At 41.8% G+C, this 15,015-nt stretch overlaps 1 protein-coding gene across 2 annotated transcripts in view; it reads left to right on the top strand.

Annotated features, from left to right (window-relative positions):
* The window catches only part of NLGN2 (neuroligin 2), a 363,757-nt gene that overhangs the window by 209,607 nt on the left and 139,135 nt on the right, over window positions 1–15,015 (top strand). The gene's annotated exons all lie outside the window — the stretch shown is intronic.

Here is a 15,015-nt window from a genome sequence, read left to right as displayed (position 1 = left end):
TAGTGGGGTTCCTCCTCACTCTTACTCCATGGCTCGGATCTTGGCCTTCCTTCAATGGGGAGTTGATCAAAAATTGGCCTTGAGTACTATCAAGGGTCAGATTTCGGCCTTGGCAATTTTCTTCCAGAGGCCATTAGCCACCCATTCCCTGGTGCATAACTTTGGTTTTGGCTCCTCCGGGGCGACCTCCATTACCACCTTGGGATCTTAATTTGATGCTGTCAGTTCTCCAGAAACCTCCCTTGAAAATATTGGGGAGATTCCCTTGCTTACCTTATCCCAGAAGGTGGCTTTTTTGGAGGCTATTACTTCTGCGCGCAGGGTGTCAGAACTGGCGGCGTTGTCCTGTCGTTCTCCCTATCTGGTGGTTCACAGGAATAAAGTAGTGCTTCATCCGGATCCGTCCTTCCTTCCAAAGGTGATTTACAGTTTCCACTTAAATTAGGATATTGTGCTACCCTCCTTGTGTCCTAAGCCACAGCAGCCTAAGGAATTTGCACTGCATACTTTGGATGTGGTTCGGGCAGTCAGGGTGTACTTGGGGACTACTGAGTCTTTTCGAAAGTCAGATTCGCTCTTTGTACTCACGGATGGACCAAAAAAAAAAAAAAAGGGCTGCCTGCGTCTGCTGCAACAGATGGTGGTGCAGGTTTATTCAATTAAGAGTCAGGTTCCACCTTTCTCTGTGCTTCCTGGGCTTTTCGTCATCAGGCATCTGTGGTTTGCAAGGCAGTTACCTGGTCGTCTGTTCATACCTTCACAAAATTTTATAAGGTGGATGTGCTGGCATCTACAGATGCCTCTTTTGGCCCCAAAGTTTTGCAGGCTGCTGTTTAAGGGGTTTCTTAGTCTTTCTTGAGGGTGTTTAGGGTTTTTTCAGGTGGGTCTCATCTTGTTGTTCCGATAAATCCTATGTTGCCTGGTTGGCTGTGGTTCAGCCTTGGGGAATTATTTTCTGCTGTTCCCACCCCTCATGTTTTATGGCACTGCTTTGGGACAACCCTACTGTTATGAAGAACAGAGACTGCGTCCGTCAATGAACGATAGAGAAAATTGGATTTTTGTCTTACCGTAAAATCCTTTTCTCTGAAGTTCATTGACGGACGCAGTACCTGCTCCTCTATTTTGAGTTGGGTTGGTATTGTTTTCTCTGACACTGCTTTGATACAAAACTGACATCCTATAGCAGGGAGAGAGGGTATACCCCCTAGGACTGCCCATAGGCGTAGCCAGAACTTTTTTTCTGCCTAGTGTCCTACTCCTGTCGGGGGCAGTATAACTCTACTGTTATGAAGAACAGAGACTGCGTCCGTCAATGAACTTCAGAGAAAAGGATTTTACGTTAAGACAAAATCCAATTTTTTTAGTTTTGGATAGAGTGGAGAAGGATTAGAAGGCTTGTTATTTTTCTTTTTTGCTGTCTGTGTCACCATTAGGGAGATTCCCCCTCTCTATTTCTCCTGTTTACCATTATCATTGAAAGTAGAAGAAAATCCCAAATTTTGAGTTGTTCCCAGAAAAGTAATAGCGGTGAAATCTTCCAATGGGGACACCAGTGCTGCTGGCCTGGGGATCCCCAAGGAATTCCCTTAATTTGCAGGTATTTCCTTTCACTTCCTGTTTGGCTATGGGACAGAAAGTAAAGGGAAATCTCTGCAATGGGACATAAATGGCGGAAAAAAAAAATTCTGACAGGGGTTTAAAACCCTCCCTTATTCTATCTAAAATGAAAAAAAAAAAGGTTTTGTTTAAAGTTCTACTTTGAAACTGATACAGTCACAAGAGATATTTATTTAGGCACGCCCGCAATAAAAAGTTTATTATTTCTATTATTCAGGATTTATATAGCACCAACAGTTTACGCAGCGCTTTACAATCTATAGGGAAAGAGAACAGTTAAAATACAATAAAATATAAGCGGGTTCGAAAGGCCCTGATCATAAGAGCTTACAATCCAATAGGGTGAGGAAAAGGGTACAAAAGTTTATAACTGAGGGGGATGATCTGATGGAAGAGATAAAAGGCTAGGTGGAGGCGTGATAGGCTTTTCTGAAGAGATGAGTTTTCAGGGATCGCTTAAAGGCAGCCAGAGTAGGAGATCGCCAGACAGATTGAGTTAAAGAGTTCCAGAGGATGGGAGAGGCTGTGGAGAAGTCCTGGAGAAGACTATGGGAGGAGGAGACGAGAGCTTGAGAGCAGGAGGTCTTGGGAGGAGAGGAGAGGACGGTTTAGGTGATCTGTAGAGAAAAGATTGGAGATGTAGCTTGGGGCAGAGTTGTGGAAGACTTTGTATGTTATTGTTCGAATTTTGAATTTAATTCACTGGGCAATTGGAAGCCAGTGTAGGGATTGGCAGAGAGGTCTGGCAGAGACTGAGGGGTTGGTAAGGTAGATAATTCTGGCAGCAGCATTAATAATTGACTGAAGAGGGGATAGTCTATGGAGAGGTAGACCTATGAGAAGGGAGTTGCAATAGTCAAGGTGAGAGATAACAAGGGAGTGAACGAACAGCTTGGTGGTTTCGTTAGTTATAAAAGGGGCAATTTTAGAGATGTTACCGAGGTAAAGTCTACAAGCTTTTGACAGCAATTGGTTTTGGGGCTGAAAGGACTGGTCAGAGACTAGAATTACACCTTGGTGGTTTCATTCGTTAAAAAGGAGCAATTTTAGAGATGTTACCGAGGTAAAGTCTACAAGCTTTTGACAGCAATTGGTTTTGGGGCTGACAGGACTGGTCAGAGACTAGGATTACACCTTGGTGGTTTCATTCGTTAAAAAGGGGCAATTTTAGAGATGTTACCGAGGTAAAGTCTACAAGCTTTTGACAGCAATTGGTTTTGGGACTGAAAGGACTGGTCAGAGACTAGGATTACACCTTGGTGGTTTTTATTAGTTAAAAAGGGGCAATTTTAGAGATGTTACCGAGGTAAAGTCTACAAGCTTTTGACAGCAATTGGTTTTGGGACTGAAAGGACTGGTCAGAGACTAGGATTACACCTTGGTGGTTTCATTAGTTAAAAAGGGGCAATTTTAGAGATGTTACCGAGGTGAAGTCTACAAGTTTTTGACAGCAATTGGTTTTGGGGCTGAATGGACCGGTCAGACTAGGATTTATACCTGAACATAAGATTCTAACAAGTTTTGGCTTTATATACACACTTTAAGAGGTCAGAATATAGGACCAAAAGAAGAGGGGGAAACCTTGAAAACAGAGGTGGGTAAGAGGAATCAGAAGAATGGCAATGGCTAGAGCCAGAACAGAGAATACTACTGCCAGCACAGGGTAGAAATAAGTTTATCTATTAGTGGTTAGTCACATTCAGCTGAACTTGTTCAATAAGTTTGAAACTTTTTCGTAGATTATCCAGGCCCCCTCTTTAGTTCCAATGACTGTCAGGAAAATACCCCTCATTAGAACTTAGGAAGCTTTTTGGGTAAGCTATGAAACGTCTTCTGCATTAGAAGTCCAGATTAATGTGACTAACTACTACTAGATATACCATGACTTGGATAAATGAGAATCTTTAAAGACGTAGAAAGAAGTCAATAAGAAAGTGCGGTGTGAAAAGAACTAGAGCCGGAGACAGAAGACACTTCTTCAGTTCCAATGGGTGTCAGGAAAATACCCTCATTATAAATGAAGAACTTTCTTGGGTAAGCTCTGAAACACCTCCACTGTACAGAACAAATCCAGATAAATGTGAATTACTATTAGATAAACCATGACCTGAATAAATGAGAACCTTCAGAGACGTAGAAAGAAGTCATTAAGAAAGCATGGCGGGATTAGAACTAGTGCAGGAGACAAAAGACACATCGAAAAGACAGATGAGTAAAACTAATGGAAGAAAGAAGTTCTAAGTCTACGAGGTTTTGATAGCAATTGGATTAGGAATAGGACCAAAAGAAGAGGAGAAAACCTTGACTACAGAAGTGGGTAAGAGGAATCAGAAGGACACCAATGGCTAGAGCCAGTACCGAGAATGCTGCTGCCAGTACAAGGTAGAAATAAGTATATCTAGTAAATTTTAAATGGTTACTGGAGATAGACTTAATAAGCACCACATCCCTAATATTAGTAAGGATAGTCTAGGAATTTGTATATGGGACTTTTAAGGTGCAAACACACAAATAAATGATGGAGAAAAAATTATTTTGATAAAACCAATTTTACAAATTTTTATTCAGCAAAAATTACAAACATTGTTTTAAAAGCAAATAAAAGGAAAGAATAACTGTATAATGCCTGCTCAACATGTTTCGCCATCTAGTGGTAGCTTCTTCAGGAGTCTGACGGGCATCTCTAAAAAGTTATTTTTCTGTATACAATGAAAAAAAATTTTGTATGAGAGTTTTGGATATTATACATACATATTATAACATTCATTGGACTAACATTGACCATTGAAAGGTAAACCACAGAACATACCTCCAAAAGACTAAACTGTGCTCCATATAGGAAAGGACCAAGATGGAAATTCCCTTAGATATGACACTCAAGGAAAAAAATCCCCCATTTTGCATACATCGGGCACAGTTTAGTCTTTTGGAGGTATGTTCTGTGGTTTACCTTTTAATGGTCAATGTTAGTACAATGAATGTTATAATATGTATGTATAATATAGAAAACTCTCATACAAAATTTTTTTATATTGTATACAGAAAAATAACTTATTAGAGATGCCCGTCAGTCTCCTGAAGAAGCTATCGCTAGATGGCGAAACATGTTGAGCAGGCATTATACAGTTATTCTTTCCTTTTATTTGCTTTTAAAACAATGTTTGTAATTTTTGCTGAATAAAAATTTGTACAATTGGTTTTATCAAAATGATTTTTTCTCCATCATTTATTTGTGTGTTTGCACCTTAAAATTCCCATAACAAATTCCTAGACTATCCTAAGTATATCTAGTAATGCTTAGTCACATTCAGCTAGACTTGTTCTGTAATGTTGAAGACATTTCGTAGATTATCCAGGCCCCTTCTTCAGTTCCAATGGTTGTCAGGAAAATATCCCTCACAACTGAAGAAGCTTCTTGGATAAGCTATGAAAAATCTTCAACGTTACAAGTCCAGATGAATGTGACTAACTACTACTAGGTATACCATGACTTGGCTAAATAAGAACCTTATTGGCTTATCATGACGCACCTTCAAATATGACAAGATCAGCTTCCTTTGACATCCTAGAGTCTAGAGATAATGTACCGTAAGTCTGAATATAGAGAAGGTGGATATATAATGAACACTGTGTGTCATTGATTGTAGGTCCTGTTCTGGTTAAGGTCTGAATGAAGACTCTGGGACACTAACTGAGCTTATTTTACTAGTAAATTTTATTGGACAAAATTCTAGGGGAAGGAGGAACAGACCGGTAAAATAAATGGTGGAAAAATGGGTTTGTGGTAGAAATGAATATCCAATATTAGTCCAGAGAAAGATGAACAGAAATGGTAGAAGAGGGAGCAGCACAATGGGAGGTTAGATGGACATAGCAGACAATTATCAATGAAAGCTGCCGTGAAGATTCTTCAGAAAGAAGAACAGAGCTTAGAGAAGACAGACGGAGACATGAATAGACCAGAAGCCAGAGACATTGGGGGTGATTTATTAAAGGCAACTAGACTGTGCACCTTTCAATTGCAGTTGCGCTCTGCAAGTGCAATTACTCTGGAGCTCAGTAATGGAGGGGTAAATCTGCTGACTTACATTATCCAATCATATGCAAGCAAAAATTATTATTTTTTCTTTTTTTTTTGAAGATTTTCCTTTCATGTGATTGGGTATTCTTTAACTCATTGACTAAGCTCTGGAGCAACTACACTTGCAGAGTGCAACTGCACTTGCAAAGTGCACAGTCTATTTGCCTTTAGTAAGTGAACCCCATTATGTTAAAATGTTTTTTCTAGTTTTGGATGAAGTGGGGAAGGAAAAGAACTCTTGTCACTGTTATCTGATGCTCCATTAGTCAGCTTTTCCCTTAGAGCCGGTCCACACTAGCGCGACTTGTCAGGCGACTTGTCAGCCTGACAAGTCGCGCTCCCTCGCGGTCCATTGACTGCTACAGGACCTGTTCTAATAGGAGCGACACAAGTCGCTCCGACTTAGAAAAAGGGTCCTGTATTACTTCGGGGCGACCTCGGAGCGACTTGCATAGACTTCCATTATGTGAAGTCCATGCAAGTCGCTCCGAAGTCGTGGTGCATGGTAATGCACAAGTCGCCCCCGAAGTAGTACAGAGTCGTGTCGCCCCAGTGTGAACCGACTCTTACTTCCTGCCCCAGTGACAACCGTTTCAGCAGACTGAAGCTGAGGTAATTGCCACAGATAGTTCCATAGCAACAAACAAAGGAATAGTCCAGGAGTGTACCTGACGGTGGACAGGCATCAGAGAATACTGACAGTGGAGCATAGCAGGCCAGGTAGCTGAAGGACATACCGAGGTTGATCAGAGACACAGGAGTCATGAAGTTGCCCAGGGGGGCACCTGGAGACAAAGAGTGCACCGTAATACAAGAAGCACATAGAGGTACACTTGGAGACACAGAATGCACTTCAAGGTACCGGGTGCACTTGGAGAAACCGGGAGCAATTGGTGCACTTGTAGGCACAGGGCACATGAGGCATACCATCACTGGGGTTGTAAAAGGGCTAGAGTACTTGAGGATGCAGGTATCACAGGGGAACAGGCTGACTTTGGAAGCACAGAGTGGGCTGTGGCATGGAAACATTGAGTGTAGCCAGTGCTTTAAGTGGCCCAAAAGAGGTGCCGGTACTCTATTATAGCCTATAAATTCCCCCCCCCAGCCCACATCAGGGTCCCCACAGAGCACCCCCCCTGGCCTGGGCTGGGACTCCGGAGCAGGGGGACTCACTGGTGGGGACTGGTCTGGCTCTGGCGTGGGAAATATTCTTGGGGGGCAATTGAGGGCGCAGATGTCCAAAATGAGCGTACTGTTACGCTAAAGCACACTGAGAGGTGGCGGTATGTTCAAGAGCCATATTTGGAAGTGGCGGTACTGAGTACCAGTGCATACCGGCCCACTTAAAGCACTGAGTGTAGCAATGCGTTGCTCAAAAGCTGAGCCAATTAAGTTAGGAGAGCTGTACTTATTGGCCATGGTGCTGAAAATAAGACCCAACGCTGGATCCAATGAGAGGTGAGTGTTACAGGGAAAATCTGCTACAGGGACAGACAGAAATCCAAAGCTGATAGGGGTTCTAGCCTTCCCCTACTCTACCTAAAAAACATTTTTTATTCTGTCTGTGTTGCTGTTGGAGATTTTCCTTTATTTTTTTTCTGCGGAACCATTGTCACTGTGATAGCAAGTAAGGAGAAAGAATTCTGATGTAGCCCAGACAGAAAAAAAAATATGACAGCGATTCTTATCCTTCCCCCTCCATCCAAATCAAAAAAAATGATAGTTTAAGGTTTTGGCAGACTACGCCCCTTGAAGAGAAGAGAGATTAGTACAATGTTAAGTTTTTGGTTAAAGCAGCCAATTTTTATTTTTGATAGAGTATGTAAAGGTTAAATCCACTGCCAGTCTTTTTCCTTTGTGCCATTGTGAAGATTTCCCATCATTTCCTGCCACAGAGACACAAGAGGAAGTACTAGCAAATCTCTCCATAGTGTGGAAAATTCCCCTCTTAGAATAGTCAACGGAACGGGTGCCCTCCTTGGAAGATTTTCCCTCACCTCTTGTTTCAGCACCAACCATTTTGAGCTTCCCATCATTTTGTGTCCCACTGACAATGGTGATCAGGGCAAGCAGTGAGGGTGACCCTACCTAGACACAGACAACAGTGAAAACCACTCTACCCAAAGTTTTGGCTTAGGATATACGAGGGCTGTATTAAAAGTAATGCAAAATGGGCATAACTTTATTTTAATAACTTACATAGGCCATTCAAATTTCACAGGTTGGTAGAGTAACTCTTACTCTATAGTGACTCTTCTTCTTTTTCCTTAGAGGTAAATAATGGATTACATGCAGAAGCAACCTGCCGTCATTATGTTTTTTGACATAGGAGGGTGCATTTGTGGATGTTGGACAGCCTGCACCATCCTACTTCAAGAACTTCATGACTCTTGATGAAGGATGGGTGCAGGCTGTCCAATCTCCACAGAAGACTACAGAATGTTTACAACAAGAGTCACCAATGACAAGACATTGCTCTTGTCAATGGTGTCATCTCGATAAACATTTTGTAGCCTTCTGTAAAGGTTGGACAGCGTGCACACCTCCTTTGCTAAGAGTCATTGAGTTCTTGACGAACAAGAGGTGTAGGTTGTCCAACCTCCATAGAAGGCTACAGAATGTTTATGACAAGAGTTACCAATGACACGACATTGCTCTTGTCAATGGTGTCATCTCAATAAACATTCTGTGGCCTTCTATGGAGGTTGGACAGCCTGCACCCATTCTTTGTCAAAAGTCATTGAGTTCTTGTCGAAGGAGGGGTGCAGGCTGTCCAACATCCACAGAAGGCTATAGATTGTTTATGAAAAGAGTCACCAATGACAAGACATTGCTCTTGTCAATAGTGTCATCTCCATAAACATTCTGTAGCTTTCTGTGGAGGTTAGAAAGCTTGCACCTATCCTTCATCAAGAGTCATGAAGTTCTTGTCAAAGGAGTGGTGCAGGCTGTCCAACATCCACAGAAGGCAAAAGAACGTTTAAGACAAGAGTCACCAATGACAAGACATTATTCTTGTCAATAGAGTCTCTCCATAAAGGTTTTGTAGCCTTCTGTGGAGGTTGGACAGCCTGCACCTATCTTTTGTCAAGAGTCATGGAGTTCTTGAAGAAGGAGGGGTGCAGGCTGTCTAACATCCACAGAAGGCGACAGAAAAATTACAACAAGAGTTACCAATGACAAGACATTGCTCTTGTCAATGGTGTCATCTCAATAAACATTCTGTAGCCTTCTGTGGAGGTTTAACAGCGTGCACCCCTCCTTTGCTGAGAGTCATTGAGTTCTTGACAAACAAAGGGTGCAGGTTGTCCAACCTCCATAGAAGGCTACAGAATGTTTACAACAAGAGTTACCAATGACACGACATTGCTCTGGTCAATAGGGTCATCTCAATAAATGTTCTATAGGTTCTTGACAAACAAAGGGTGCAGATTGTCCAACCTCCATAGAAGGCTACAGAAAGTTTAGAACAAGAGTCACCAATGACACAACGTTGCTCTTGTCAATGGTGTCATCTCCATAAACATTCTGTAGCCTTCTTTGGAGGTTGGCCAGCTTACAACCATCCTTCATTAAGAGTCACGGAGAGCTTGTCAAAGGAGGGGTGCAGGCTGTCCAACATCCACAGAAGGCTAAAGAACGTTTACAACAAGAGTCACCAATGACAATACATTACTCTTGTCAATAGTGTCATATCCATAAACATTCTGTGGTCTTCTGTGGAGGTTGGACAGCCTGCACCCATTCTTTGTCAAAAGTCATGAAGTTCTTGTCGAAGGAGGGGTGCAGGCTGTCCAACATCCACAGAAAGCTAAAGAATGTTTACAACAAGAGTCTCCAATGACAAGACATTGCTCTTGTCAATGGTGTCATCTCCATAAAGGTTCTGTAGCCTTCTCTGGAGGTTGGACAGCTAACACCCATCCTTCATCAAGAGTCATGGAGTTCTTGTCGAAGGAGTGGTGCAGGCTGTCCAACATCCACAGAAAGCTAAAGAATGTTTACAACAAGAGTCTCCAATGACAAGACATTGCTCTTGTCAATGGTGTCATCTCCATAAAGGTTCTGTAGCCTTCTATGGAGCTTGGACAGCATGCACCTATCCTTTGTCAAGAGTCACGGAGTTCTTGACAAAGGATGGATACAGGCTGTTCAACATCCACAGAAGACCACAGAATGTTTGCAACAAGAGTCACCAATGACAAGACATTGCTCTTGTCAATGATGTCATCTCCATAAACATTGTGTAGCCTTCTGTGGAGGTAGGAAAGTCATGGAGTTCTTAATGAAGGAGGGGTGCAGGCTGTCCAGCAGAAGGCTACAGAACGTTTACGACAAGTTTCAGCTATGCAAGACTTTGCTCTAGTCAATGGTGTCATCTCCATAAACATTCTGTGGCCTTCTGTGGAGGTTGGACAGCCTGCACCCCTGGTTTATCAAGAGACATTGAGTTCTTGACAACGAATGGGTGCAGGCTGTCCAACATCCAGAGAATGCAATAGAATGTTTGCGACAAGAGTCACCAATGACAAGATATTGCTCTTGTCAATGGTGTAATTTCTGTAAACATTCTGTAGCCTTCTGTGGATATCGGACAGCCTGCACCCCTCCTTCCATCAAGAGCTCAATGACAGCATCTTGCTTCTGCCTGGAATCTATTGTTTACTCGCAATAAAAAAGAGAAGAAGTGTCACTATAGAGGAAGAGTTATTCTTCCAACATGTGAAATTTGAAGGATCTATGTAAGTTAGTAAAAAAGTTATGCCCACTTTTGCTGTACTTTCAGCCCTTGTATTTAAAGAAAAAAAAAGAAAATACAGGAACCCGTGCAAATCGAGAACAAAAAAACAAATAAACTACAAAAAGAGCTGCGTGTTATAAAGTGTAAAAAACACCTACATCGGGAAAAGAAACTAAGAAACCGCGCTCTTACATCATAAAATACATATCACCATAGTAAATAAACAATAGTAATTAGACAAATAAATAAATACATCTTTATTTAAATTATAAAATAAAAATACATAAAATTATGAAGTCGATATATAATCCCACACGTGAATAGCATCCTCAGTGAATATAGGAAAGGTTCCTTTCCACCAGCATGCAGATGCACTACACACTTACCAGACGTAATTGACCCCTATTACAAGGAGTCAAATTGCGCATATGGGAAAATCCAAGATGTCATACATGAGGTCACAGGAATGATTTCAAACCGCTGCTGTAATTCATTCAATATGTATATAAATAGCATATTCAAAGCTCCAGTGTTACCATATAGAGAGGGAGAGGAAGAAACACTCTCATGGTGCAGTATATCAAATCATGTATTTAAAAAACAAGGATGTATTGCACTTACATCAAAGAAGATAGGGATCAGCATGTATTGTATAGGAATCGCCACTTTGCGCTCCACTTTTGTTCCAGGTGGCCAGAAATTACGTATCTCAAATTTGTCTGACGCCCTGAGGTCATAGACTGATGAAACAACATTGGGTGGTGTTTGAGATACGTCATTTCCGGCCAGCTGGAACACAGGTGGAGTGCAAACTGGCGATTCCTATACAATACATGCTGATCCCTGTCTTCTTTGATGTAAGTGCAATACATCCTTCTTTTTTAAATAAATGATTTGATATACTGCACCATGAGAGTGTTTCTTCCTCTCCCTCTCTATATGGCAACACTGGAGCTTTGAATATGCTATGTATATACATATTGAATGGATGACAGCAGCGATTTGAAATCATTCCTTTGACCTCATGTATGACATCTTGGATTTTCCCATATGCGCAATTTGACTCCCTGTAATAGGGATCAATTACATCTGGTAAGTAAGTGTATAGTGCATCTGCATGCTGATGGAGAGGATCCTTTCCTATGCTTATTGAGGACACTATTCACGTGTGGGATTATATATGGACTTCACAATTTTTATGTATTGTTTATAATTTAAATGAAGATGTATTTATTAATTTGTCTAATTACTATTGTTTATTCACTATGGTGATATGTATTTTATGATGTAAGAGTGCGGTTTCTTTGCTTCTTTTCTTGCATTTTAGGAAGCTAGGTTTCAGGAACAGAAAAGACCAGGCAGAGACCTACAGAGGTGAGACGGAAACAGAGAACAAGAGTCCAAGTCAGTCAATGTATTATTATCATACAAGGTAAAAAGAGGTCCTACAAATGGGGAAAAAAAACAAAACTGACCATTGGGGCTTAATCACACCATTTGTGTAGCAAAAGGGCATGGACAGCCTATAGTACATTGCTCTCCATAGCAAATGTTTACATTAATGTTTTGTGTTGCAGTTCATTTTGAAAAAGGATCCTGTGTGCTGCTTTTTTTTTTTTTTTGGCACATTGCCCTGTATTTTGGCATTCGTTCCATTGATAAAATTCATAGTGTAATGTAGCATGCATCAGTGCAGGTCAACAAGGAGTCAATCAACATGCGTTAGGGCATACTTTCCTGATTTTAACCCAGTCTTTCCAGGACAATGAACAGAAAAGACAAAAGGTCCATACAACGATCAATAGGAAAGAGTTTCAAATAAGTGATTAGTGTATGGGACACCAGCTTTTTAGAGGTTCACAAATATCCATTCCTATTTTCAACATCGGGATAAAAGATACAGTTGAAAGAGAAATTGGGCATGTGAAGTTCTTTTACCCCATGCTTACATTGTCTGCCAAACAGTATGGGTCTTTGGCATCTGTGCCAATTGCCTGTATCTCTTCCATTTGACTATTATGATGATTGGCTCAATCAATTGCAGATTAAACTGTCTTCAGTCATGAGACCCAGTGGGGTTGATTTACTAAAATTGAGAGCGCAAAATCTGGTGCAGCTGTGCATAGCAGCCAATCAACTTCTAACTTCAGCTTGTTCAATTAAGCTTTTGTCACGCTTACCCCTAACGTAGGTGGCTAGACACCATAGCTAGCTTCTGTGTTCTTCACCTATAGCAACCCCTTTCCCATAAGGTAAGCAGGCCTACCGGTACTTGGTTACCCCCAGGTCTTAGACACAATGCTATAGCCCCACACTGGGGCAGGCCCGAACTGAGCAAAGCAAACGGGTACTTGCGGTTGGCAGACAGGCCAGGTACAAAGCAAAGCAGACGAGGTACAGAATAGTCAGGGTCAATCCATAGTCAAAAGGCAGGCAGAGTTCCGAGAATAGTCAATATCCATTCCGAGGTTGTCAACGAAGGAATCCAATCTTGCATAGCAGGGCAGACAAACAGGGGGCTTTGGAGCACGTATTGCATATGCTATCATAAGCATGAGACTGCAGGCTTGGCTGGCTTAAATCAGGTTTTGTCTCCACCCAGAGACTGACCACATCAGTCACCAGGTGGACAGACAGACAAGGAGAATGCCACAGCCAAAATCAGGATGTCAAAATGAGGAACAGGAGCGTTACATGCTCCTGACAGTTTTGACAAAAAAACTGGAAGCTGATTGGTTTCTTTGCAGAGCTTCACCAGATTTTGCTCTCTACAGTGTTAGTAAGTCCACCCCAGTGTGTCTGTGTGTGGCCAATATTGGACACACACAGATGGACAAACTTGGACAGATGGGCGGAATGAGACTTCTCAATAATGAGGGATGACAGATGTTGAGAGATCATTTGCACCAGCCTTGCCTATTTTCTTTACATGGACGAACCCTTAAAATAAAATAGGGAACCCCTGCTAATAATTACTTAGCTAAATAAGACCATTAGTGTCAGTGGGAACTTATCTGAGAGGTACAAATAACTCATTCTTCAAGAAACCCCTAGCAACATCTGGAGGAACCCAGTTTGAAAAAGGATGGTCTACACTCTAAATGCACATTTCTGGGCCCCACCACGACTTTGCTCCCCATCTTGGCCAATGGCCTATTTCAGAGGTGACATAGAAAGATAGGAAGTCCAAGAAGGACATTTGGATGAGACAGGATGGAAAACTGCACAAAACAGAAATATTTTATGCAACAGAACGTCTTTATACAATACTGGCAATTTCAATTTTATGTGAGAAGGAACTCATCTGGTTTCAGTATGTAAATGGTCCATTTTTCTTTCAAAGATCTCAGTTTTTGCATACTCGTCCATGATAGAGAACTGTGAGGAGGCAGGTCATGGAGTTGTAGGAGAGGTATGGTCTATGCAAAGGCATTTTTCTTTTTCTGGATGGAGTAGAATAGAGTAATGCCTCGTACACACGCAACGATTATCGGCCGACCGATCGTCCGACTTTTGCCCAGAGTGGTGTTTTGTTGGTTGGAATGTGCCTAGACTGCACACGAATTTTCTCGGCCAACAAAAATCTACTTCAGAAGTGATGTCATGTGCTGGTTTACTTTCCGTGTGTTTTTTCTTCTCTGAGCATGCCCAGTCTTGCTAATCAGATTTTTGTCTGCCGAAATCTGTACTGACTGATGGAAATCGGCCGTTGTGTTGACGGCCAACAAAAATTTTATAGCCTGCACACCAGATTTTTTTCGGCCGAAAAGTCGGAGTCGGTTGTCGGAAGCATCATACTAACAAGCCGAAAATCGGCCGATCGGACGTTGGCCGAAAATTCCCGGCCAATAATCGATGAGTGTGTACGAGGCTTTAGACCCTCTGTCAGGGTACCTTATGGCTGCTGGGAAGATTCACCCTTGTTATTATTCTTGGTGACCGTTGTTACCAGGACTACAAGTAATAAGAAAATCCAAAATTTTACAAGAAGTGAGGGAAAATTGTCCAACTAGGGCAACTGTTCCTATGAAACCTGCTCCAGACGGAAAACTGTTTAATTTGTAGAGATTTCCGATAATTTCCTGTTGTATCCCCAGCACAGGAAGTGATGGGAAATCTTCCCGATGGGACAAAGACAGCAACAAAACTTAGATTTGGACATGGGGTGATGGGAGCAGGCTAGATTGACTGTACTTACATTTTCAGGCATGTGGTTGAGATCCAACATTTTGAACTTCCTTAGCTTTTCTCGTCTCCATCATGTCTATGTTGTCACTGTCACCCCCTTTGGTTTCACTTTGACACAAGGCAGTCAGGAAATTTGGAAGTAGATAGAGGAGGAGAGGCTGGAGAAGCTGCACTGTATTGGACCTTCCACCAAGCATCAATAACTCAAATAAATTCTTTGTAAGTGATGCTTGGATGTAAGGCCAAAAGTTTTTTAGGTTTAGAGTAAGGAATGGGAAAACCCCTATCGATATTTTTTTTAGTATGGGAGGAGAACTCCTTCAAATAATAGGAGGAGCTGCAGGACAAGACCATATAATATGATGGGAGGAAACAATGGGAGTAG

Source organism: Pelophylax lessonae, assembly GCF_965119305.1.
Source record: "Pelophylax lessonae genome assembly, chromosome: 4".
NCBI lineage: Eukaryota > Metazoa > Chordata > Amphibia > Anura > Ranidae > Pelophylax > Pelophylax lessonae.
This window is presented reverse-complemented; position numbering and strand designations above follow the sequence as displayed.